The sequence below is a fragment of the Phalangium opilio genome, unplaced genomic scaffold (genome assembly GCF_054372755.1).
Source record: "Phalangium opilio isolate 3A_F unplaced genomic scaffold, DU_Popi_V2 ptg000101l_1, whole genome shotgun sequence".
Classification (NCBI taxonomy): Eukaryota; Metazoa; Arthropoda; class Arachnida; order Opiliones; family Phalangiidae; genus Phalangium; species Phalangium opilio.
In genome coordinates, this window is record NW_028324204.1 from 5,701,177 (window position 1) to 5,719,228 (window position 18,052).

At 37.2% G+C, this 18,052-nt stretch overlaps 1 long non-coding RNA gene and 31 other non-coding genes across 32 annotated transcripts; all 32 read left to right on the plus strand.

Annotated features, from left to right (window-relative positions):
• Positions 1-3,653: 3,653 nt before the first annotated feature.
• On the plus strand, positions 3,654-3,726 carry TRNAT-CGU (transfer RNA threonine (anticodon CGU)). The gene has a single exon. It is a non-coding gene; the product is annotated as a tRNA-Thr (tRNA).
• A 396-nt stretch (positions 3,727-4,122) lies between these two features.
• On the plus strand, positions 4,123-4,195 carry TRNAT-CGU (transfer RNA threonine (anticodon CGU)). The gene has a single exon. It is a non-coding gene; the product is annotated as a tRNA-Thr (tRNA).
• Positions 4,196-4,361: 166 nt separating this feature from the next.
• TRNAT-CGU (transfer RNA threonine (anticodon CGU)) lies at positions 4,362-4,434 on the plus strand. The gene has a single exon. It is a non-coding gene; the product is annotated as a tRNA-Thr (tRNA).
• A 165-nt stretch (positions 4,435-4,599) lies between these two features.
• Positions 4,600-4,672, plus strand: TRNAT-CGU (transfer RNA threonine (anticodon CGU)). Its single transcript has one exon. It is a non-coding gene; the product is annotated as a tRNA-Thr (tRNA).
• A 396-nt stretch (positions 4,673-5,068) lies between these two features.
• TRNAT-CGU (transfer RNA threonine (anticodon CGU)) lies at positions 5,069-5,141 on the plus strand. Its single transcript has one exon. It is a non-coding gene; the product is annotated as a tRNA-Thr (tRNA).
• Positions 5,142-5,546: 405 nt separating this feature from the next.
• TRNAT-CGU (transfer RNA threonine (anticodon CGU)) lies at positions 5,547-5,619 on the plus strand. The gene has a single exon. It is a non-coding gene; the product is annotated as a tRNA-Thr (tRNA).
• Positions 5,620-5,785: 166 nt separating this feature from the next.
• Positions 5,786-5,858, plus strand: TRNAT-CGU (transfer RNA threonine (anticodon CGU)). Its single transcript has one exon. It is a non-coding gene; the product is annotated as a tRNA-Thr (tRNA).
• A 165-nt stretch (positions 5,859-6,023) lies between these two features.
• Positions 6,024-6,096, plus strand: TRNAT-CGU (transfer RNA threonine (anticodon CGU)). Its single transcript has one exon. It is a non-coding gene; the product is annotated as a tRNA-Thr (tRNA).
• A 405-nt stretch (positions 6,097-6,501) lies between these two features.
• Positions 6,502-6,574, plus strand: TRNAT-CGU (transfer RNA threonine (anticodon CGU)). Its single transcript has one exon. It is a non-coding gene; the product is annotated as a tRNA-Thr (tRNA).
• A 166-nt stretch (positions 6,575-6,740) lies between these two features.
• TRNAT-CGU (transfer RNA threonine (anticodon CGU)) lies at positions 6,741-6,813 on the plus strand. Its single transcript has one exon. It is a non-coding gene; the product is annotated as a tRNA-Thr (tRNA).
• A 165-nt stretch (positions 6,814-6,978) lies between these two features.
• On the plus strand, positions 6,979-7,051 carry TRNAT-GGU (transfer RNA threonine (anticodon GGU)). Its single transcript has one exon. It is a non-coding gene; the product is annotated as a tRNA-Thr (tRNA).
• Positions 7,052-9,367: 2,316 nt separating this feature from the next.
• TRNAT-CGU (transfer RNA threonine (anticodon CGU)) lies at positions 9,368-9,440 on the plus strand. The gene has a single exon. It is a non-coding gene; the product is annotated as a tRNA-Thr (tRNA).
• A 312-nt stretch (positions 9,441-9,752) lies between these two features.
• LOC149631061 (uncharacterized) lies at positions 9,753-10,182 on the plus strand. The gene is made up of 2 exons (XR_016374047.1): positions 9,753-9,816; positions 9,899-10,182. It is a non-coding gene; the product is annotated as an uncharacterized LOC149631061 (long non-coding RNA).
• Positions 10,183-11,764: 1,582 nt separating this feature from the next.
• TRNAT-CGU (transfer RNA threonine (anticodon CGU)) lies at positions 11,765-11,837 on the plus strand. The gene has a single exon. It is a non-coding gene; the product is annotated as a tRNA-Thr (tRNA).
• Positions 11,838-12,003: 166 nt separating this feature from the next.
• Positions 12,004-12,076, plus strand: TRNAT-CGU (transfer RNA threonine (anticodon CGU)). The gene has a single exon. It is a non-coding gene; the product is annotated as a tRNA-Thr (tRNA).
• Positions 12,077-12,241: 165 nt separating this feature from the next.
• Positions 12,242-12,314, plus strand: TRNAT-CGU (transfer RNA threonine (anticodon CGU)). The gene has a single exon. It is a non-coding gene; the product is annotated as a tRNA-Thr (tRNA).
• Positions 12,315-12,957: 643 nt separating this feature from the next.
• TRNAA-CGC (transfer RNA alanine (anticodon CGC)) lies at positions 12,958-13,030 on the plus strand. The gene has a single exon. It is a non-coding gene; the product is annotated as a tRNA-Ala (tRNA).
• Positions 13,031-13,195: 165 nt separating this feature from the next.
• TRNAT-CGU (transfer RNA threonine (anticodon CGU)) lies at positions 13,196-13,268 on the plus strand. Its single transcript has one exon. It is a non-coding gene; the product is annotated as a tRNA-Thr (tRNA).
• Positions 13,269-13,673: 405 nt separating this feature from the next.
• On the plus strand, positions 13,674-13,746 carry TRNAT-CGU (transfer RNA threonine (anticodon CGU)). The gene has a single exon. It is a non-coding gene; the product is annotated as a tRNA-Thr (tRNA).
• A 166-nt stretch (positions 13,747-13,912) lies between these two features.
• Positions 13,913-13,985, plus strand: TRNAT-CGU (transfer RNA threonine (anticodon CGU)). The gene has a single exon. It is a non-coding gene; the product is annotated as a tRNA-Thr (tRNA).
• Positions 13,986-14,391: 406 nt separating this feature from the next.
• Positions 14,392-14,464, plus strand: TRNAA-CGC (transfer RNA alanine (anticodon CGC)). The gene has a single exon. It is a non-coding gene; the product is annotated as a tRNA-Ala (tRNA).
• A 165-nt stretch (positions 14,465-14,629) lies between these two features.
• On the plus strand, positions 14,630-14,702 carry TRNAT-CGU (transfer RNA threonine (anticodon CGU)). Its single transcript has one exon. It is a non-coding gene; the product is annotated as a tRNA-Thr (tRNA).
• A 405-nt stretch (positions 14,703-15,107) lies between these two features.
• Positions 15,108-15,180, plus strand: TRNAT-CGU (transfer RNA threonine (anticodon CGU)). Its single transcript has one exon. It is a non-coding gene; the product is annotated as a tRNA-Thr (tRNA).
• A 166-nt stretch (positions 15,181-15,346) lies between these two features.
• Positions 15,347-15,419, plus strand: TRNAA-CGC (transfer RNA alanine (anticodon CGC)). The gene has a single exon. It is a non-coding gene; the product is annotated as a tRNA-Ala (tRNA).
• Positions 15,420-15,584: 165 nt separating this feature from the next.
• On the plus strand, positions 15,585-15,657 carry TRNAT-CGU (transfer RNA threonine (anticodon CGU)). The gene has a single exon. It is a non-coding gene; the product is annotated as a tRNA-Thr (tRNA).
• A 405-nt stretch (positions 15,658-16,062) lies between these two features.
• On the plus strand, positions 16,063-16,135 carry TRNAA-CGC (transfer RNA alanine (anticodon CGC)). Its single transcript has one exon. It is a non-coding gene; the product is annotated as a tRNA-Ala (tRNA).
• A 165-nt stretch (positions 16,136-16,300) lies between these two features.
• On the plus strand, positions 16,301-16,373 carry TRNAT-CGU (transfer RNA threonine (anticodon CGU)). Its single transcript has one exon. It is a non-coding gene; the product is annotated as a tRNA-Thr (tRNA).
• Positions 16,374-16,778: 405 nt separating this feature from the next.
• TRNAT-CGU (transfer RNA threonine (anticodon CGU)) lies at positions 16,779-16,851 on the plus strand. The gene has a single exon. It is a non-coding gene; the product is annotated as a tRNA-Thr (tRNA).
• A 166-nt stretch (positions 16,852-17,017) lies between these two features.
• TRNAA-CGC (transfer RNA alanine (anticodon CGC)) lies at positions 17,018-17,090 on the plus strand. The gene has a single exon. It is a non-coding gene; the product is annotated as a tRNA-Ala (tRNA).
• Positions 17,091-17,255: 165 nt separating this feature from the next.
• Positions 17,256-17,328, plus strand: TRNAT-CGU (transfer RNA threonine (anticodon CGU)). Its single transcript has one exon. It is a non-coding gene; the product is annotated as a tRNA-Thr (tRNA).
• A 405-nt stretch (positions 17,329-17,733) lies between these two features.
• TRNAT-CGU (transfer RNA threonine (anticodon CGU)) lies at positions 17,734-17,806 on the plus strand. The gene has a single exon. It is a non-coding gene; the product is annotated as a tRNA-Thr (tRNA).
• A 166-nt stretch (positions 17,807-17,972) lies between these two features.
• On the plus strand, positions 17,973-18,045 carry TRNAA-CGC (transfer RNA alanine (anticodon CGC)). Its single transcript has one exon. It is a non-coding gene; the product is annotated as a tRNA-Ala (tRNA).
• The last annotated feature ends 7 nt before the right edge of the window (positions 18,046-18,052 follow it).

Consider the following 18,052-nt stretch of genomic DNA (forward strand, 5'->3'; position numbering starts at 1 on the left):
AGGCTAGACGTTTCTCGTAGCCCTAGCTGATCGCTGCGAATGTCTTAAACCAAACGATGACGATGGAGTTAGAAGCCAATGAGACAGATTGGTGTCAATGTGGAATAGACGGAAGACCAGTAGATGGTGGTGTTTAGAACCCAGTATGTACAGACAGGTGTCCAAGTGGGATGGACCAAGACCAGAAGATGGTGGTGATTAGAAGCCAGCATGAACAGACTGGTGTCCAAGTGGAATGGACGAAGACCAGAAGATGGTGGTGATTAGAAGCCAGTGTATACAGACTGGTGTCCATGTGAGATGGACGAAGACGGAAAGATGGTGGTGATTAGAAGCCAGTAAGTACAAACTGGTGTCCGTGTGGGATGGACAAAGACCAGAAAATGGTGGTGTGAAAACTCAAGTAGAGGAGCCATTTCCGTGACTGTGAAAGCAGTTCGGAAATGGCGAACACGTTTGCTCCGATTTGGAAACTGCGAACGCGGTCACGTGGGTGTAACAACAGACACACACACAGACAGACAGACACACACACAGACAGACAGACAGACACACACGATCGTTACAGAACCTCTCCGTGACATACGTCACTCGGAGAGGTAAAAGTTGGGAAAACCAAAATATTACCTCTCCGAGTCAAGAGGTGTACTACTACAAACTTATTTACCTAGATATGGAATTATTTCACTTTTTTGAAGTAAAAATTTACGAAATATTGAAGCAGTATTCCAAACATAGCGAATGTACAGTAAAGCAGACGACATTTTACATCCAATAAGGATAAATCTTGGACACATGGAAATCAGTCAATGGGGAAAAGAACAGGAAATGAAGTCTACGCTTCAGCTGATTACCCTATATTCTGATATCTACATTCACAACTGGTTTGCAGTGTAAACACTATCGTCTCGTCTCACCTCAACAATATTCTTAGTTTGCCAACATGAATGTTTACGTCAAATAACACCAAAGCTAAATTGTAGCTAGACGCACTAATAGTCAATGCGCACCATAAAGAGAATAATAAGTCTGTCTGTAGCTACTACCCGTTTACCATTAACTCCTTTACTAATCTAATTGCCAACATGATCTTTTCTTCCATTATAAAATCTTAACCTGATTATTGAAGAGTGTATTTAACTTTCGGCTCACTCTGAACCGTTGATGCCTCTGCATTTCAGACACGAAAATCAAATCCAAAAGTTTAATTCACCTCAGGCCTCAACTATTTACTCTTTGTTTCACAAAGCCTATTGCGGATAATACTTCTTAAACCCGCCGGAGTCTAGGTCTTAGTTTTCTTCATGAAACCACTAAACCAAGGATTATTCTATATACAGATGTAGTATAGCTTAAGCAATATATAAACAGCCATTTCAAATAACAATTTTAAAAAAAAATCTTTGGAATATCAAAATGAAACAGAGCTTTAAAGCTACAAAATTACTAAATGCATCATAATTACGAAAAATAGTTCCACATATTCACTTTATATTATGGTAAAAAAGGGAATATTAAGGTTCTGTATGATTTCTTAACACATCAACACAAGGCTAACTGCTAACGCGACGCACTAGTGTAACAATGGACGGACACACACAGACAAAAACATAGACTGCTTTTTAACAATTTCCGTATTAATTTTGAGTTGAGAAACAAGATTATCTTAAATATTAAAATAAATATAATTAATATTAAATATTTTCTTCGTCAGTTGTTTGCCTTATTGAGCGTTACATCGTTTTGATAAAGAACAATTAAACATTCTTGAGAGATTTGACTAATATTGGCGTTTGAAATGAGGCATACGCCGGTTGCTTCGCCTTACCCAAATAGGTAGTATATAAGGGTGTCGAACTACACTTTAAAGCAAGAACAACCGCAATTGCGAAAACCTTTGGTGGACAACCCACCCTAGGGAGGCTAGACGTTTCTCGTAACCCTAGCTGATCGCTGCGAATGTCTTAAACCAAACGATGACGATGGAGTTAGAAGCCAATGAGACAGATTGGTGTCTATGTGGAATAGACGGAAGACCAGTAGATGGTGGTGTTTAGAACCCAGTATGTACAGACAGGTGTCCAAGTGGGATGGACCAAGACCAGAAGATGGTGGTGATTAGAAGCCAGCATGAACAGATTGGTGTCCAAGTGGAATGGACGAAGACCAGAAGATGGTGGTGATTAGAAGCCAGTGTATACAGACTGGTGTCCATGTGAGATGGACGAAGACGGAAAGATGGTGGTGATTAGAAGCCAGTAAGTACAAACTGGTGTCCGTGTGGGATGGACAAAGACCAGAAAATGGTGGTGTGAAAACTCAAGTAGAGGAGCCATTTCCGTGACTGTGAAAGCAGTTCGGAAATGGCGAAAACGTTTGCTCCGATTTGGAAACTGCGAACGCGGTCACGTGGGTGTAACAACAGACACACACACAGACAGACAGACACACACACAGACAGACAGACAGACACACACGATCGTTACAGAACCTCTCCGTGACATACGTCACTCGGAGAGGTAAAAACTAAAAATAATTGTTGCTAGAGATATCCATATATGCGAACAGTAAAGAACAAGTTGGGAAAACCAAAATATTACCTCTCCGTGTCGAGAAGATTATATAAACAAAATTATCCAATGAAAACACTTTTTCCCTCATCCTTTATATATATATAGGAGGCAATGAATGAAATATATCACAATGCACGGGCCTTGATAGATACAGGAGGCAATGAAGGAAATATATCGCATGCACGGGCCTTGGTAGATATAGGAGGCAATGAAGGAAATATATCGCATGCACGGGCCTTGGTTGATACAGGAGGCAGTGATAATCTCTCTTTGTACGAGAGGTTTATCTTTAATATTTAAATAAATATAATTATTTTTAATTATTTTAATCTTCAATAATTAACATTAATAATAGTTAAATCGTTTAAAATAAAGTTATACCTATTATCTTCTCAAACTTTGCTAATATTGACGTTTAAAGTGAAGGGTACCCCTCTTCCCGCTTTCTTCAAATTTTGGGGTATATATACGATTCGATTCCATTATAACAGTAAGGAAAGAGCGCAATTGCGAAAACCTTTGGTGGCCGATCCCACCTTAGGGAGGCTAGACGTTTCTCGTAACCCTAGCTGATCGCCGCGTATATCCTAAAACCAAACGATGATAATGGAGTAGAAGCCAATGATACAGATTGGTGTCTATGTGGAATAGACGGAAGACCAGTGGATGGTGGTGATTAGAAGCCAGTGTAAGTGCAGACTGGTGTCAATGTGGGATTGACAAAGAACAGAAGATGATGGTGTTGGAAGCCAGGTAAGTACCAGGCTGGTGTTCATGTCGGATGGACAAAGATCAGAAGATGGTGGTGTGAGAACTCAAGTAGAGGAGCCATTTCCGTGACTGTGAAAGCAGTTCGGAAATGGCGAACACGTTTGCTCCGATACGCAAACTGCGAACGCGGTCACGTGGGTGTAACAACGGACAGACAGACAGACACACACACAGACAGACAGACAGACAGACAGACAGACAGACACGGCCGTTACAGAACCTCTCCTGGACTACGTCACACGGAGAGGTAAAAAGTGCAAGTGAGTTAAATTACTGAAATATTCAGCTTTAATCTCGCTTCACAACAAGGGCTCCGTGGTTTAGTGGTTAAAGCGCCTGTCTCGTAAACAGGAGATCATGAGTTCGATTCTCGTCGGAGCCTCGTTGTTATAATACTTGAACTAATTTCCGTAGCTATTAAATTTTGAAAAAGTAAAAATAATTGTTGCTTGAGATATGCATATATGCGAACAATAAGGTAAAAGTGCAAGTGAGTTAAATTACTGAAATATTCAGCTTTAATCTCGCTTCACAACAAGGGCTCCGTTTTTTAGTGGTTTAAGCGCCTGTCTCGTAAACAGGAGATCATGAGTTCGATTCTCGTCGGAGCCTCGTTGGTATGATACTTGATCTAGTTTCCGTAGCTAATAAATTTTGAAAAAATAAAAATAATTGTTGCTAGAGATATGCATATATGCAAACAATAGGGTAAATATACAAACGAGTAAATTTTGTAAAATTACTGAAATATTCAGAATTCATATAGCTGCTTAACAAGGGCTCCGTGGCTTAGTGGTTAAAGCGCCTGTCTCGTAAACTGGAGATCATGAGTTCGATTCTCGTCGGAGCCTCGTTGTTATGATACTTGATCTAGTTTTCTTTGCTATTTAATTTTGTAAAACTAAAAATAATAGTTGCCAGAGATATGCATATATGCAAACAATAGGGTAAATATACAAACGAGTAAATTTTGTAAAATTACTGAAATATTCAGCATTCATATCGCTTCACAACAAGGGCTCCGTGGTTAAGTGGTTAAAGCGCCTGTCTCGTAAACAGGAGATCATGAGTTCGATTCTCGTCGGAGCCTTGTTGTTATGATACTTGAACTCGTTTCCGGAGCTTTTAATTTTGAAAAACTAGAAATAATTGTTGCTTGAGATGTGCATATATGCAAACAATAGGGTAAATATACAAACGAGTAAATTTCGTAAAATTACTGAAATATTCAGCATTCATATCGCTTCACAACAAGGGCTCCGTGGCTTAGTGGTTAAAGCGCCTGTCTCGTAAACAGGAGATCATCAATTCGATTCTCGTCGGAGCCTCGTTGTTATGATACTTGATCTAGACTTCGTAGATTATAAATTTTTAAAAACTAAAAGTAATTCTTGCTTGAGATGTGCATATATGCAAACAATAAGGTAAAAGTGCAAGTGAGTTAAATTACTGAAATATTCAGCTTTAATCTCGCTTCACAACAAGGGCTCCGATTTTTAGTGGTTTAAGGGCCTGTCTCGTAAACAGGAGATCATGAGTTCGATTCTCGTCGGAGCCTCGTTGTTATGATACTTGATCTAGATTTCGTAGCTAATATATTTTGAAAAACTAAAAATAATTGTTGCTAGAGATATGCATATATGCAAACAATAGGGTAAATATACAAACGAGTAAATTTTGTAAAATTACTGAAATATTCAGCATTCATATTGCTTCACAACAAGGGCTCCGTGGCTAAGTGGTTAAAGCGCCTGTCTCGTAAACAGGAGATCATCAGTTCGATTCTCGTCGGAGCCTCGTTGTTATGATACTTGATCTAGATGATCTAGATATCGTAGCTAATAAATTTTGTAAAACTAAAAGTAATTGTTGCTTGAGCTATGCATATGTGCAAACAATAAGGTAAAAGTGCAAATGAGTTAAATTACTGAAACATTCAGAATTAATCTCGCTTCACAACAAGGGCTCCGTTTTCTAGTGGTTTAAGCGCCTGTCTCGTAAACAGGAGATCATGAGTTCGATTCTCGTCGGAGCCTCGTTGGTATGATACTTGATCTAGTTTCCGTAGCTAATAAATTTTGAAATAATAAAAATAATTGTTGCTTGAGATATGCATATATGCAAACAATAGGGTAAAACTACAAACGAGTAAATTTTGTAAAATTACTGAAATATTCAGCATTCATATAGCTGCTTAACAAGGGCTCCGTGGCTTAGTGGTTAAAGCGCCTGTCTCGTAAACTGGAGATCATGAGTTCGATTCTCGTCGGAGCCTCGTTGTTATGATATTTGATCTAGTTTTCTTTGCTATTTAATTTTGAAAAACTAAAAATAATAGTTGCCAGAGATATGCATATATGCAAACAATAGGGTAAATATACAAACGAGTAAATTTTGTAAAATTACTGAAATATTCAGCATTCATATCGCTTCACAACAAGGGCTCCGTGGTTAAGTGGTTAAAGCGCCCGTCTCGTAAACAGGAGATCATGAGTTCGATTCTCGTCGGAGCCTTGTTGTTATGATACTTGAACTAGTTTCCGGAGCTTTTAATTTTGAAAAACTAGAAATAATTGTTGCTTGAGATGTGCATAGATGCAAACAATAGGGTAAATATACAAACGAGGAAATTTTGTAAAATTACTGAAATATTCAGCATTCATATCGCTTCACAACAAGGGCTCCGTGGCTTAGTGGTTAAAGCGCCTGTCTCGTAAACAGGAGATCATCAGTTCGATTCTCGTCGGACCCTCGTTGTTATGATACTTGATCTAGATGATCTAGATATCGTAGCTAATAAATTTTTTAAAACTAAAAGTAATTGTTGCTTGAGATATGCATATGTGCAAACAATAAGGTAAAAGTGCAAATGAGTTAAATTACTGAAACATTCAGAATTAATTTCGCTTCACAACAAGGGCTCCGTTTTCTAGTGGTTTAAGCGCCTGTCTCGTAAACAGGAGATCATGAGTTCGATTCTCGTCGGAGCCTCGTTGGTATGATACTTGATCTAGTTTCCGTAGCTAATATATTTTGAAATAATAAAAATAATTGTTGCTTGAGATATGCATATATGCAAACAATAGGGTAAAACTACAAACGAGTAAATTTTGAAAAATTACTGAAATATTCAGCATTCATATAGCTGCGTAACAAGGGCTCCGTGGCTTAGTGGTTAAAGCGCCTGTCTCGTAAACTGGAGATCATGAGTTCGATTCTCGTCGGAGCCTCGTTGTTATGATACTTGATCTAGTTTTCTTTGCTATTTAATTTTGAAAAACTAAAAATAATAGTTGCCAGAGATATGCATATATGCAAACAATAGGGTAAATATACAAACGAGTAAATTTTGTAAAATTACTGAAATATTCAGCATTCATATCGCTTCACAACAAGGGCTCCGTGGTTAAGTGGTTAAAGCGCCTGTCTCGTAAACTGGAGATCATGAGTTCGATTCTCGTCGGAGCCTTGTTGTTATGATACTTGAACTAGTTTCCGGAGCTTTTAATTTTGAAAAACTAGAAATAATTGTTGCTTGAGATGTGCATATATGCAAACAATAGGGTAAATATACAAACGAGTAAATTTTGTAAAATTACTGAAATATTCAGCATTCATATCGCTTCACAACAAGGGCTCCGTGGCTTAGTGGTTAAAGCGCCTGTCTGGTAAACAGGAGATCATCAGTTCGATTCTCGTCGGAGCCTCGTTGTTATGATACTTGATCTAGATGATCTAGATATCGTAGCTAATAAATTTTTTAAAACTAAAAGTAATTGTTGCTTGAGATATGCATATGTGCAAACAATAAGGTAAAAGTGCAAATGAGTTAAATTACTGAAACATTCAGAATTAATCTCGCTTTACAACAAGGGCTCCGTTTTTTAGTGGTTTAAGCGCCTGTCTCGTAAACAGGAGATCATGAGTTCGATTCTCGTCGGAGCCTCGTTGTTATGATACTTGATCTAGATTTCGTAGCCAATATATTTTGAACAAGTTGGGAAAACCAAAATACTACCTCTCCGAGTCAAGAGGTGTACTACTACAAACTTATTTACCTAGATATGGAATTATTTCACTTTTTTGAAGTAAAAATTTACGAAATATTGAAGCAGTATTCCAAACATAGCGAATGTACAGTAAAGCAGACGACATTTTACATCCAATAAGGATAAATCTTGGACACATGGAAATCAGTCAATGGGGAAAAGAACAGGAAATGAAGTCTACGCTTCAGCTGATTACCCTATATTCTGATATCTACATTCACAACTGGTTTGCAGTGTAAACACTATCGTCTCGTCTCACCTCAACAATATTCTTAGTTTGCCAACATGAATGTTTACGTTAAATAACACCAAAGCTAAATTGTAGCTAGACGCACTAATAGTCAATGCGCACCATAAAGAGAATAATAAGTCTGTCTGTAGCTACTACCCGTTTACCATTAACTCCTTTACTAATCTAATTGCCAACATGATCTTTTCTTCCATTATAAAACCTTAACCTGATTATTTAAGAGTGTATTTAACTTTCGGCTCACTCTGAACCGTTGATGCCTCTGCATTTCAGACACGAAAATCAAATCCAAAAGTTTAATTCACCTCAGGCCTCAACTATTTACTCTTTGTTTCACAAAGCCTATTGCGGATAATACTTCTTAAACCCGCCGGAGTCTAGGTCTTAGTTTTCTTCATGAAACCACTAAACCAAGGATTATTCTATATACAGATGTAGTATAGCTTAAGCAATATATAAACAGCCATTTCAAATAACAATATTAAAAAAAATCTTTGGAATATCAAAATGAAACAGAGCTTTAAAGCTACAAAATTACTAAATGCATCATAATTACGAAAAATAGTTCCACATATTCACTTTATATTATGGTAAAAAAGGGAATATTAAGGTTCTGTATGATTTCTTAACACATCAACACAAGGCTAACTGCTAACGCGACGCACTAGTGTAACAATGGACGGACACACACAGACAAAAACATAGACTGCTTTTTAACAATTTCCGTATTAATTTTGAGTTGAGAAACAAGATTATCTTAAATATTAAAATAAATATAATTAATATTAAATATTTTCTTCGTCAGTTGTTTGCCTTATTGAGCGTTACATCGTTTTGATAAAGAACAATTAAACATTCTTGAGAGATTTGACTAATATTGGCGTTTGAAATGAGGCATACGCCGGTTGCTTCGCCTTACCCAAATAGGTAGTATATAAGGGTGTCGAACTACACTTTAAAGCAAGAACAACCGCAATTGCGAAAACCTTTGGTGGACAACCCACCCTAGGGAGGCTAGACGTTTCTCGTAACCCTAGCTGATCGCTGCGAATGTCTTAAACCAAACGATGACGATGGAGTTAGAAGCCAATGAGACAGATTGGTGTCTATGTGGAATAGACGGAAGACCAGTAGATGGTGGTGTTTAGAACCCAGTATGTACAGACAGGTGTCCAAGTGGGATGGACCAAGACCAGAAGATGGTGGTGATTAGAAGCCAGCATGAACAGATTGGTGTCCAAGTGGAATGGACGAAGACCAGAAGATGGTGGTGATTAGAAGCCAGTGTATACAGACTGGTGTCCATGTGAGATGGACGAAGACGGAAAGATGGTGGTGATTAGAAGCCAGTAAGTACAAACTGGTGTCCGTGTGGGATGGACAAAGACCAGAAAATGGTGGTGTGAAAACTCAAGTAGAGGAGCCATTTCCGTGACTGTGAAAGCAGTTCGGAAATGGCGAAAACGTTTGCTCCGATTTGGAAACTGCGAACGCGGTCACGTGGGTGTAACAACAGACACACACACAGACAGACAGACACACACACAGACAGACAGACAGACACACACGATCGTTACAGAACCTCTCCGTGACATACGTCACTCGGAGAGGTAAAAACTAAAAATAATTGTTGCTAGAGATATCCATATATGCGAACAGTAAAGAAAAAGTGCAAGTGAGTTAAATTACTGAAATATTCAGCTTAAATCTCGCTTCACAACAAGGGCTCCGTGGTTTAGTGGTTAAAGCGCCTGTCTCGTAAACAGCAGATCATGAGTTCGATTCTCGTCGGAGCCTCGTTGTTATAATACTTGAACTAATTTCCGTAGCTATTAAATTTTGAAAAAGTAAAAATAATTGTTGCTTGAGATATGCATATATGCGAACAATAAGGTAAAAGTGCAAGTGAGTTAAATTACTGAAATATTCAGCTTTAATCTCGCTTCACAACAAGGGCTCCGTTTTTTAGTGGTTTAAGCGCCTGTCTCGTAAACAGGAGATCATGAGTTCGATTCTCGTCGGAGCCTCGTTGGTATGATACTTGATCTAGTTTCCGTAGCTAATAAATTTTGAAAAAACAAGTTGGGAAAACCAAAATATTACCTCTCCGAGTCAAGAGGTCTACTACTACAAAGTTATTTACCTAGATATGGAATTATTTCTCTTTTTTGAAGTAAAAATTTTCGAAATATTGAAGCAGTATTCCAAGCATAAAGAATATACAGTAAAGCAGACGACATTTTACATCCAATAAGGATAAATCTTGGACCCATGGAAATCAGTTAATGGCAAAAAGAACAGGAAATGAAGTCTACGCTTCAGCTGTTTACCCTATATTCTGATAGCTACATTCACAACTGGTTAGCAGTGTAAACACTATCGTCTCGTCTCACCTAAACAATATTCTTAGTTTGCCAACATGAGTGTTAACGTTAAATAATTAACTTATGATAATACCAAAGCTAAATTGTAGCTAGACGCACTGATAGTCAATGCGCACCATAAAGAGAATAAAAACTCTGTAGCTTAGCCCTACTAATCTAATTGCCAACATGATCTTTTCTTCTATTATAAAATCTTAACCTGATTATTTAAGAGTGTATTTAACTTTCGGCTCACTCTGAACCGTTCATGTCTCTTCATTTCAGACACGAAAATCAAAACCCAAAGTTTACATCACCTCAGGCCTCAATTATTTACTCTATATTTCACTAAGCTTATTGCAAATAGTACTAGATATACCCGCCGGAGTCTAGTTCTTAGCTTTCTTCATAAAATTACTAAACCAAGGATTATTCTATATACAGATGTAGTATAGCTTTAGTAATTTATAAACAGCCATTTCAAATAATAATATTAGTAAAACTCTTTGGAATATTAAAATGAAACAGAGCTTTAAAGCTACAAAAGCACTAAATGCATCATAATTACGAAAAATATTTCATCATATTCACTTTATATTAAGGATAAAGGGAATATTATGGTTCTGTAGGATTTCTTTACACATCAAAACAAAACGAACTTCTAACGCAGCGCACTGCGGCACTAGTGTAATAACGGACGGACACACACAGACAATAACATAGACTGCTTTTTAACTCTTTCCGTATTAATTTTGAATTGAGAAACAAGATTATCTTAAATATTAAAATAAATATAATTAATATTTAATATTTTCTTCGTTAGTTATTCGCCTTATTGAACGTTACATCGTTTTAAAAAAGAACAATTAAACATTCTTGAGAGACCTGACTAATATTGGCGTTTGAAATGAAGCATACGCCCGTTGCGTCGCCTTACTCAAATAGGTAGTATATAAGGGTTTCGAATCGCAGCTATGGATAAGAACATCGCAATTGCGTGAACCTTGGCGGAAGACCCCGTCAATGGAAGGCTAGACGTTTCTCGTAACCCTAGCCGATCGCCGCGTATGTCTTAACCTTAAGGATGATGGTGGTGTTAGAAGCCAGGTGTGCAGACTGGTGTCCATGTGGGATGGACAAAGAATTGAAGATGGTGGTGTTTAGAAGCCAGTAAGTACAGACTGGTGTCCATGTGGGATGGACAAAGAATAGAAGATGGTGGTGTTTAGAAGCCAGTAAGTACAGACTGGTGTCCATGTGGAATGGACAAAGACGAGAAGGTGGTGGTGTTTAGAAGCCAGTAAGTACAGACTGGTGTCCGTCCATGTGGAATGGGCGAAAAACTAGAAGATGGTGGTGTTTAGAAGCCAATAAGTTCAGACTAGTGTCCATGTGGGGTGGACAAATGAACAGAGTTGTTAAACAGGCAATGGAGTAATAGCCTGTAAGTCGAATACAATTTCCGGGACTGTAAATGCGGTCTGGAAATTGAATATACGTTTGCTCCGATTTGCAAACTGCGAACGCGGTCACGTGGGTGTAACAACGGACAGACAGACACACAGACACACAGACAGACACACAGACACACAGACACGTCGAAATTAGAACCTCTCCGTGACATACGTCACTCGGAGAGGTAATAAAAATAATTGTTGCTAGAGATATGCATATATGCAAACAATAGGGTAAATATACAAACGAGTAAATTTTGTAAAATTACTGAAATATTCAGAATTCATATAGCTGCTTAACAAGGGCTCCGTGGCTTAGTGGTTAAAGCGCCTGTCTCGTAAACTGGAGATCATGAGTTCGATTCTCGTCGGAGCCTCGTTGTTATGATACTTGATCTAGTTTTCTTTGCTATTTAATTTTGAAAAACTAAAAATAATAGTTGCCAGAGATATGCATATATGCAAACAATAGGGTAAATATACAAACGAGTAAATTTTGTAAAATTACTGAAATATTCAGCATTCATATCGCTTCACAACAAGGGCTCCGTGGTTAAGTGGTTAAAGCGCCCGTCTCGTAAACAGGAGATCATGAGTTCGATTCTCGTCGGAGCCTTGTGGTTATGATACTTGAACTAGTTTCCGGAGCTTTTAATTTTGAAAAACTAGAAATAATTGTTGCTTGAGATGTGCATATATGCAAACAATAGGGTAAATATACAAACGAGTAAATTTTGTAAAATTACTGAAATATTCAGCATTCATATCGCTTCACAACAAGGGCTCCGTGGCTTAGTGGTTAAAGCGCCCGTCTCGTAAACAGGAGATCATCAGTTCGATTCTCGTCGGAGCCTCGTTGTTATGATACTTGATCTAGATGATCTAGATATCGTAGCTAATAAATTTTTTAAAACTAAAAGTAATTGTTGCTTGAGATATGCATATGTGCAAACAATAAGGTAAAAGTGCAAATGAGTTAAATTACTGAAACATTCAGAATTAATCTCGCTTTACAACAAGGGCTCCGTTTTTTAGTGGTTTAAGCGCCTGTCTCGTAAACAGGAGATCATGAGTTCGATTCTCGTCGGAGCCTCGTTGGTATGATACTTGATCTAGTTTCCGTAGCTAATAAATTTTGAAATAATAAAAATAATTGTTGCTTGAGATATGCATATATGCAAACAATAGGGTAAAACTACAAACGAGTAAATTTTGTAAAATTACTGAAATATTCAGCATTCATACAGCTGCTTAACAAGGGCTCCGTGGCTTAGTGGTTAAAGCGCCTGTCTCGTAACTGGAGATCATGAGTTCGATTCTCGTCGGAGCCTCGTTGTTATGATACTTGATCTAGTTTTCTTTGCTATTTAATTTTGAAAAACTAAAAATAATAGTTGCCAGAGATATGCATATATGCAAACAATAGGGTAAATATACAAACGAGTAAATTTTGTAAAATTACTGAAATATTCAGCATTCATATCGCTTCACAACAAGGGCTCCGTGGTTAAGTGGTTAAAGCGCCTGTCTCGCAAACTGGAGATCATGAGTTCGATTCTCGTCGGAGCCTTGTTGTTATGATACTTGAACTAGTTTCCGGAGCTTTTAATTTTGAAAAACTAGAAATAATTGTTGCTTGAGATGTGCATATATGCAAACAATAGGGTAAATATACAAACGAGTAAATTTTGTAAAATTACTGAAATATTCAGCATTCATATCGCTTCACAACAAGGGCTCCGTGGCTTAGTGGTTAAAGCGCCTGTCTCGTAAACAGGAGATCATCAGTTCGATTCTCGTCGGAGCCTCGTTGTTATGATAATTGATCTAGATGGTCTAGATATCGTAGCTAATAAATTTTTTAAAACTAAAAGTAATTGTTGCTTGAGATATGCATATGTGCAAACAATAAGGTAAAAGTGCAAATGAGTTAAATTACTGAAACATTCAGAATTAATCTCGCTTCACAACAAGGGCTCCGTTTTTTAGTGGTTTAAGCGCCTGTCTCGTAAACAGGAGATCATGAGTTCGATTCTCGTCGGAGCCTCGTTGGTATGATACTTGATCTAGTTTCCGTAGCTAATAAATTTTGAAATAATTAAAATAATTGTTGCTTGAGATATGCATATATGCAAACAATAGGGTAAAACTACAAACGAGTAAATTTTGTAAAATTACTGAAATATTCAGCATTCATATAGCTGTTTAACAAGGGCTCCGTGGCTTAGTGGTTAAAGCGCCTGTCTCGTAAACAGGAGATCATGAGTTCGATTCTCGTCGGAGCCTCGTTGTTATGATACTTGATATAGTTTTCTTTGCTATTTAATTTTGAAAAACTAAAAATAATAGTTGCCAGAGATATGCATATATGCAAACAATAGGGTAAATATACAAACGAGTAAATTTTGTAAAATTACTGAAATATTCAGCATTCATATCGCTTCACAACAAGGGCTCCGTGGCTTAGTGGTTAAAGCGCCTGTCTCGTAAACAGGAGATCATCAGTTCGATTCTCGTCGGAGCCTCGTTGTTATGATACTTGATCTAGATGATCTAGATATCGTAGCTAATAAATTTTTTAAAACTAAAAGTAATTGTTGCTTGAGATATGCATATGTGCAAACAATAAGGTAAAAGTGCAAATGAGTTAAATTACTGAAACATTCAGAATTAATCTCGCTTTACAACAAGGCGTCCGTTTTTTAGTGGTTAAAGCGCCTGTCTCGTAAACTGGAGATCATGAGTTCGATTCTCGTCGGAGCCTCGTTGTTATGATACTTGATCTAGTTTTCTTTGCTATTTAATTTTGAAAAACTAAAAATAATAGTTGCCAGAGATATGCATATATGCAAAACAATAGGGTAAATATACAAACGAGTAAATTTTGTAAAATTACTGAAATATTCAGCATTCATATCGCTTCACAACAAGGGCTCCGTGGTTAAGTGGTTAAAGCGCCTGTCTCGCAAACTGGAGATCATGAGTTCGATTCTCGTCGGAGCCTTGTTGTTATGATACTTGAACTAGTTTCCGGAGCTTTTAATTTTGAAAAACTAGAAATAATTGTTGCTTGAGATGTGCATATATGCAAACAATAGGGTAAATATACAAACGAGTAAATTTTGTAAAATTACTGAAATATTCAGCATTCATATCGCTTCACAACAAGGGCTCCGTGGCTTAGTGGTTAAAGCGCCTGTCTCGTAAACAGGAGATCATCAGTTCGATTCTCGTCGGAGCCTCGTTGTTATGATACTTGATCTAGATGGTCTAGATATCGTAGCTAATAAATTTTTTAAAACTAAAAGTAATTGTTGCTTGAGATATGCATATGTGCAAACAATAAGGTAAAAGTGCAAATGAGTTAAATTACTGAAACATTCAGAATTAATCTCGCTTCACAACAAGGGCTCCGTTTTTTAGTGGTTTAAGCGCCTGTCTCGTAAACAGGAGATCATGAGTTCGATTCTCGTCGGAGCCTCGTTGGTATGATACTTGATCTAGTTTCCGTAGCTAATAAATTTTGAAATAATTAAAATAATTGTTGCTTGAGATATGCATATATGCAAACAATAGGGTAAAACTACAAACGAGTAAATTTTGTAAAATTACTGAAATATTCAGCATTCATATAGCTGTTTAACAAGGGCTCCGTGGCTTAGTGGTTAAAGCGCCTGTCTCGTAAACTGGAGATCATGAGTTCGATTCTCGTCGGAGCCTCGTTGTTATGATACTTGATCTAGTTTTCTTTGCTATTTAATTTTGAAAAACTAAAAATAATAGTTGCCAGAGATATGCATATATGCAAACAATAGGGTAAATATACAAACGAGTAAATTTTGTAAAATTACTGAAATATTCAGCATTCATATCGCTTCACAACAAGGGCTCCGTGGTTAAGTGGTTAAAGCGCCTGTCTCGCAAACTGGAGATCATGAGTTCGATTCTCGTCGGAGCCTTGTTGTTATGATACTTGAACTAGTTTCCGGAGCTTTTAATTTTGAAAAACTAGAAATAATTGTTGCTTGAGATGTGCATATATGCAAACAATAGGGTAAATATACAAACGAGTAAATTTTGTAAAATTACTGAAATATTCAGCATTCATATCGCTTCACAACAAGGGCTCCGTGGCTTAGTGGTTAAAGCGCCTGTCTCGTAAACAGGAGATCATCAGTTCGATTCTCGTCGGAGCCTCGTTGTTATGATACTTGATCTAGATGGTCTAGATATCGTAGCTAATAAATTTTTTAAAACTAAAAGTAATTGTTGCTTGAGATATGCATATGTGCAAACAATAAGGTAAAAGTGCAAATGAGTTAAATTACTGAAACCTTCAGAATTAATCTCGCTTTACAACAAGGGGTCCGTTTTTTAGTGGTTAAAGCGCCTGTCTCGTAAACTGGAGATCATGAGTTCGATTCTCGTCGGAGCCTCGTTGTTATGATACTTGATCTAGTTTTCTTTGCTATTTAATTTTGAAAAACTAAAAATAATAGTTGCCAGAGATATGCATATATGCAAACAATAGGGTAAATATACAAACGAGTAAATTTTGTAAAATTACTGAAATATTCAGCATTCATATCGCTTCACAACAAGGGCTCCGTGGTTAAGTGGTTAAAGCGCCTGTCTCGCAAACTGGAGATCATGAGTTCGATTCTCGTCGGAGCCTTGTTGTTATGATACTTGAACTAGTTTCCGGAGCTTTTAATTTTGAAAAACTAGAAATAATTGTTGCTTGAGATGTGCATATATGCAAACAATAGGGTAAATATACAAACGAGTAAATTTTGTAAAATTACTGAAATATTCAGCATTCATATCGCTTCACAACAAGGGCTCCGTGGCTTAGTGGTTAAAGCGCCTGTCTCGTAAACAGGAGATCATCAGTTCGATTCTCGTCGGAGCCTCGTTGTTATGATACTTGATCTAGATGGTCTAGATATCGTAGCTAATAAATTTTTTAAAACTAAAAGTAATTGTTGCTTGAGATATGCATATGTGCAAACAATAAGGTAAAAGTGCAAATGAGTTAAATTACTGAAACATTCAGAATTAATCTCGCTTCACAACAAGGGCTCCGTTTTTTAGTGGTTTAAGCGCCTGTCTCGTAAACAGGAGATCATGAGTTCGATTCTCGTCGGAGCCTCGTTGGTATGATACTTGATCTAGTTTCCGTAGCTAATAAATTTTGAAATAATTAAAATAATTGTTGCTTGAGATATGCATATATGCAAACAATAGGGTAAAACTACAAACGAGTAAATTTTGTAAAATTACTGAAATATTCAGCATTCATATAGCTGTTTAACAAGGGCTCCGTGGCTTAGTGGTTAAAGCGCCTGTCTCGTAAACTGGAGATCATGAGTTCGATTCTCGTCGGAGCCTCGTTGTTATGATACTTGATCTAGTTTTCTTTGCTATTTAATTTTGAAAAACTAAAAATAATAGTTGCCAGAGATATGCATATATGCAAACAATAGGGTAAATATACAAACGAGTAAATTTTGTAAAAATACTGAAATATTCAGCATTCATATCGCTTCACAACAAGGGCTCCGTGGTTAAGTGGTTAAAGCGCCTGTCTCGCAAACTGGAGATCATGAGTTCGATTCTCGTCGGAGCCTTGTTGTTATGATACTTGAACTAGTTTCCGGAGCTTTTAATTTTGAAAAACTAGAAATAATTGTTGCTTGAGATGTGCATATATGCAAACAATAGGGTAAATATACAAACGAGTAAATTTTGTAAAATTACTGAAATATTCAGCATTCATATCGCTTCACAACAAGGGCTCCGTGGCTTAGTGGTTAAAGCGCCTGTCTCGTAAACAGGAGATCATCAGTTCGATTCTCGTCGGAGCCTCGTTGTTATGATACTTGATCTAGATGGTCTAGATATCGTAGCTAATAAATTTTTTAAAACTAAAAGTAATTGTTGCTTGAGATATGCATATGTGCAAACAATAAGGTAAAAGTGCAAATGAGTTAAATTACTGAAACATTCAGAATTAATCTCGCTTCACAACAAGGGCTCCGTTTTTTAGTGGTTTAAGCGCCTGTCTCGTAAACAGGAGATCATGAGTTCGATTCTCGTCGGAGCCTCGTTGGTATGATACTTGATCTAGTTTCCGTAGCTAATAAATTTTGAAATAATTAAAATAATTGTTGCTTGAGATATGCATATATGCAAACAATAGGGTAAAACTACAAACGAGTAAATTTTGTAAAATTACTGAAATATTCAGCATTCATATAGCTGTTTAACAAGGGCTCCGTGGCTTAGTGGTTAAAGCGCCTGTCTCGTAAACTGGAGATCATGAGTTCGATTCTCGTCGGAGCCTCGTTGTTATGATACTTGATCTAGTTTTCTTTGCTATTTAATTTTGAAAAACTAAAAATAATAGTTGCCAGAGATATGCATATATGCAAACAATAGGGTAAATATACAAACGAGTAAATTTTGTAAAATTACTGAAATATTCAGCATTCATATCGCTTCACAACAAGGGCTCCGTGGTTAAGTGGTTAAAGCGCCTGTCTCGCAAACTGGAGATCATGAGTTCGATTCTCGTCGGAGCCTTGTTGTT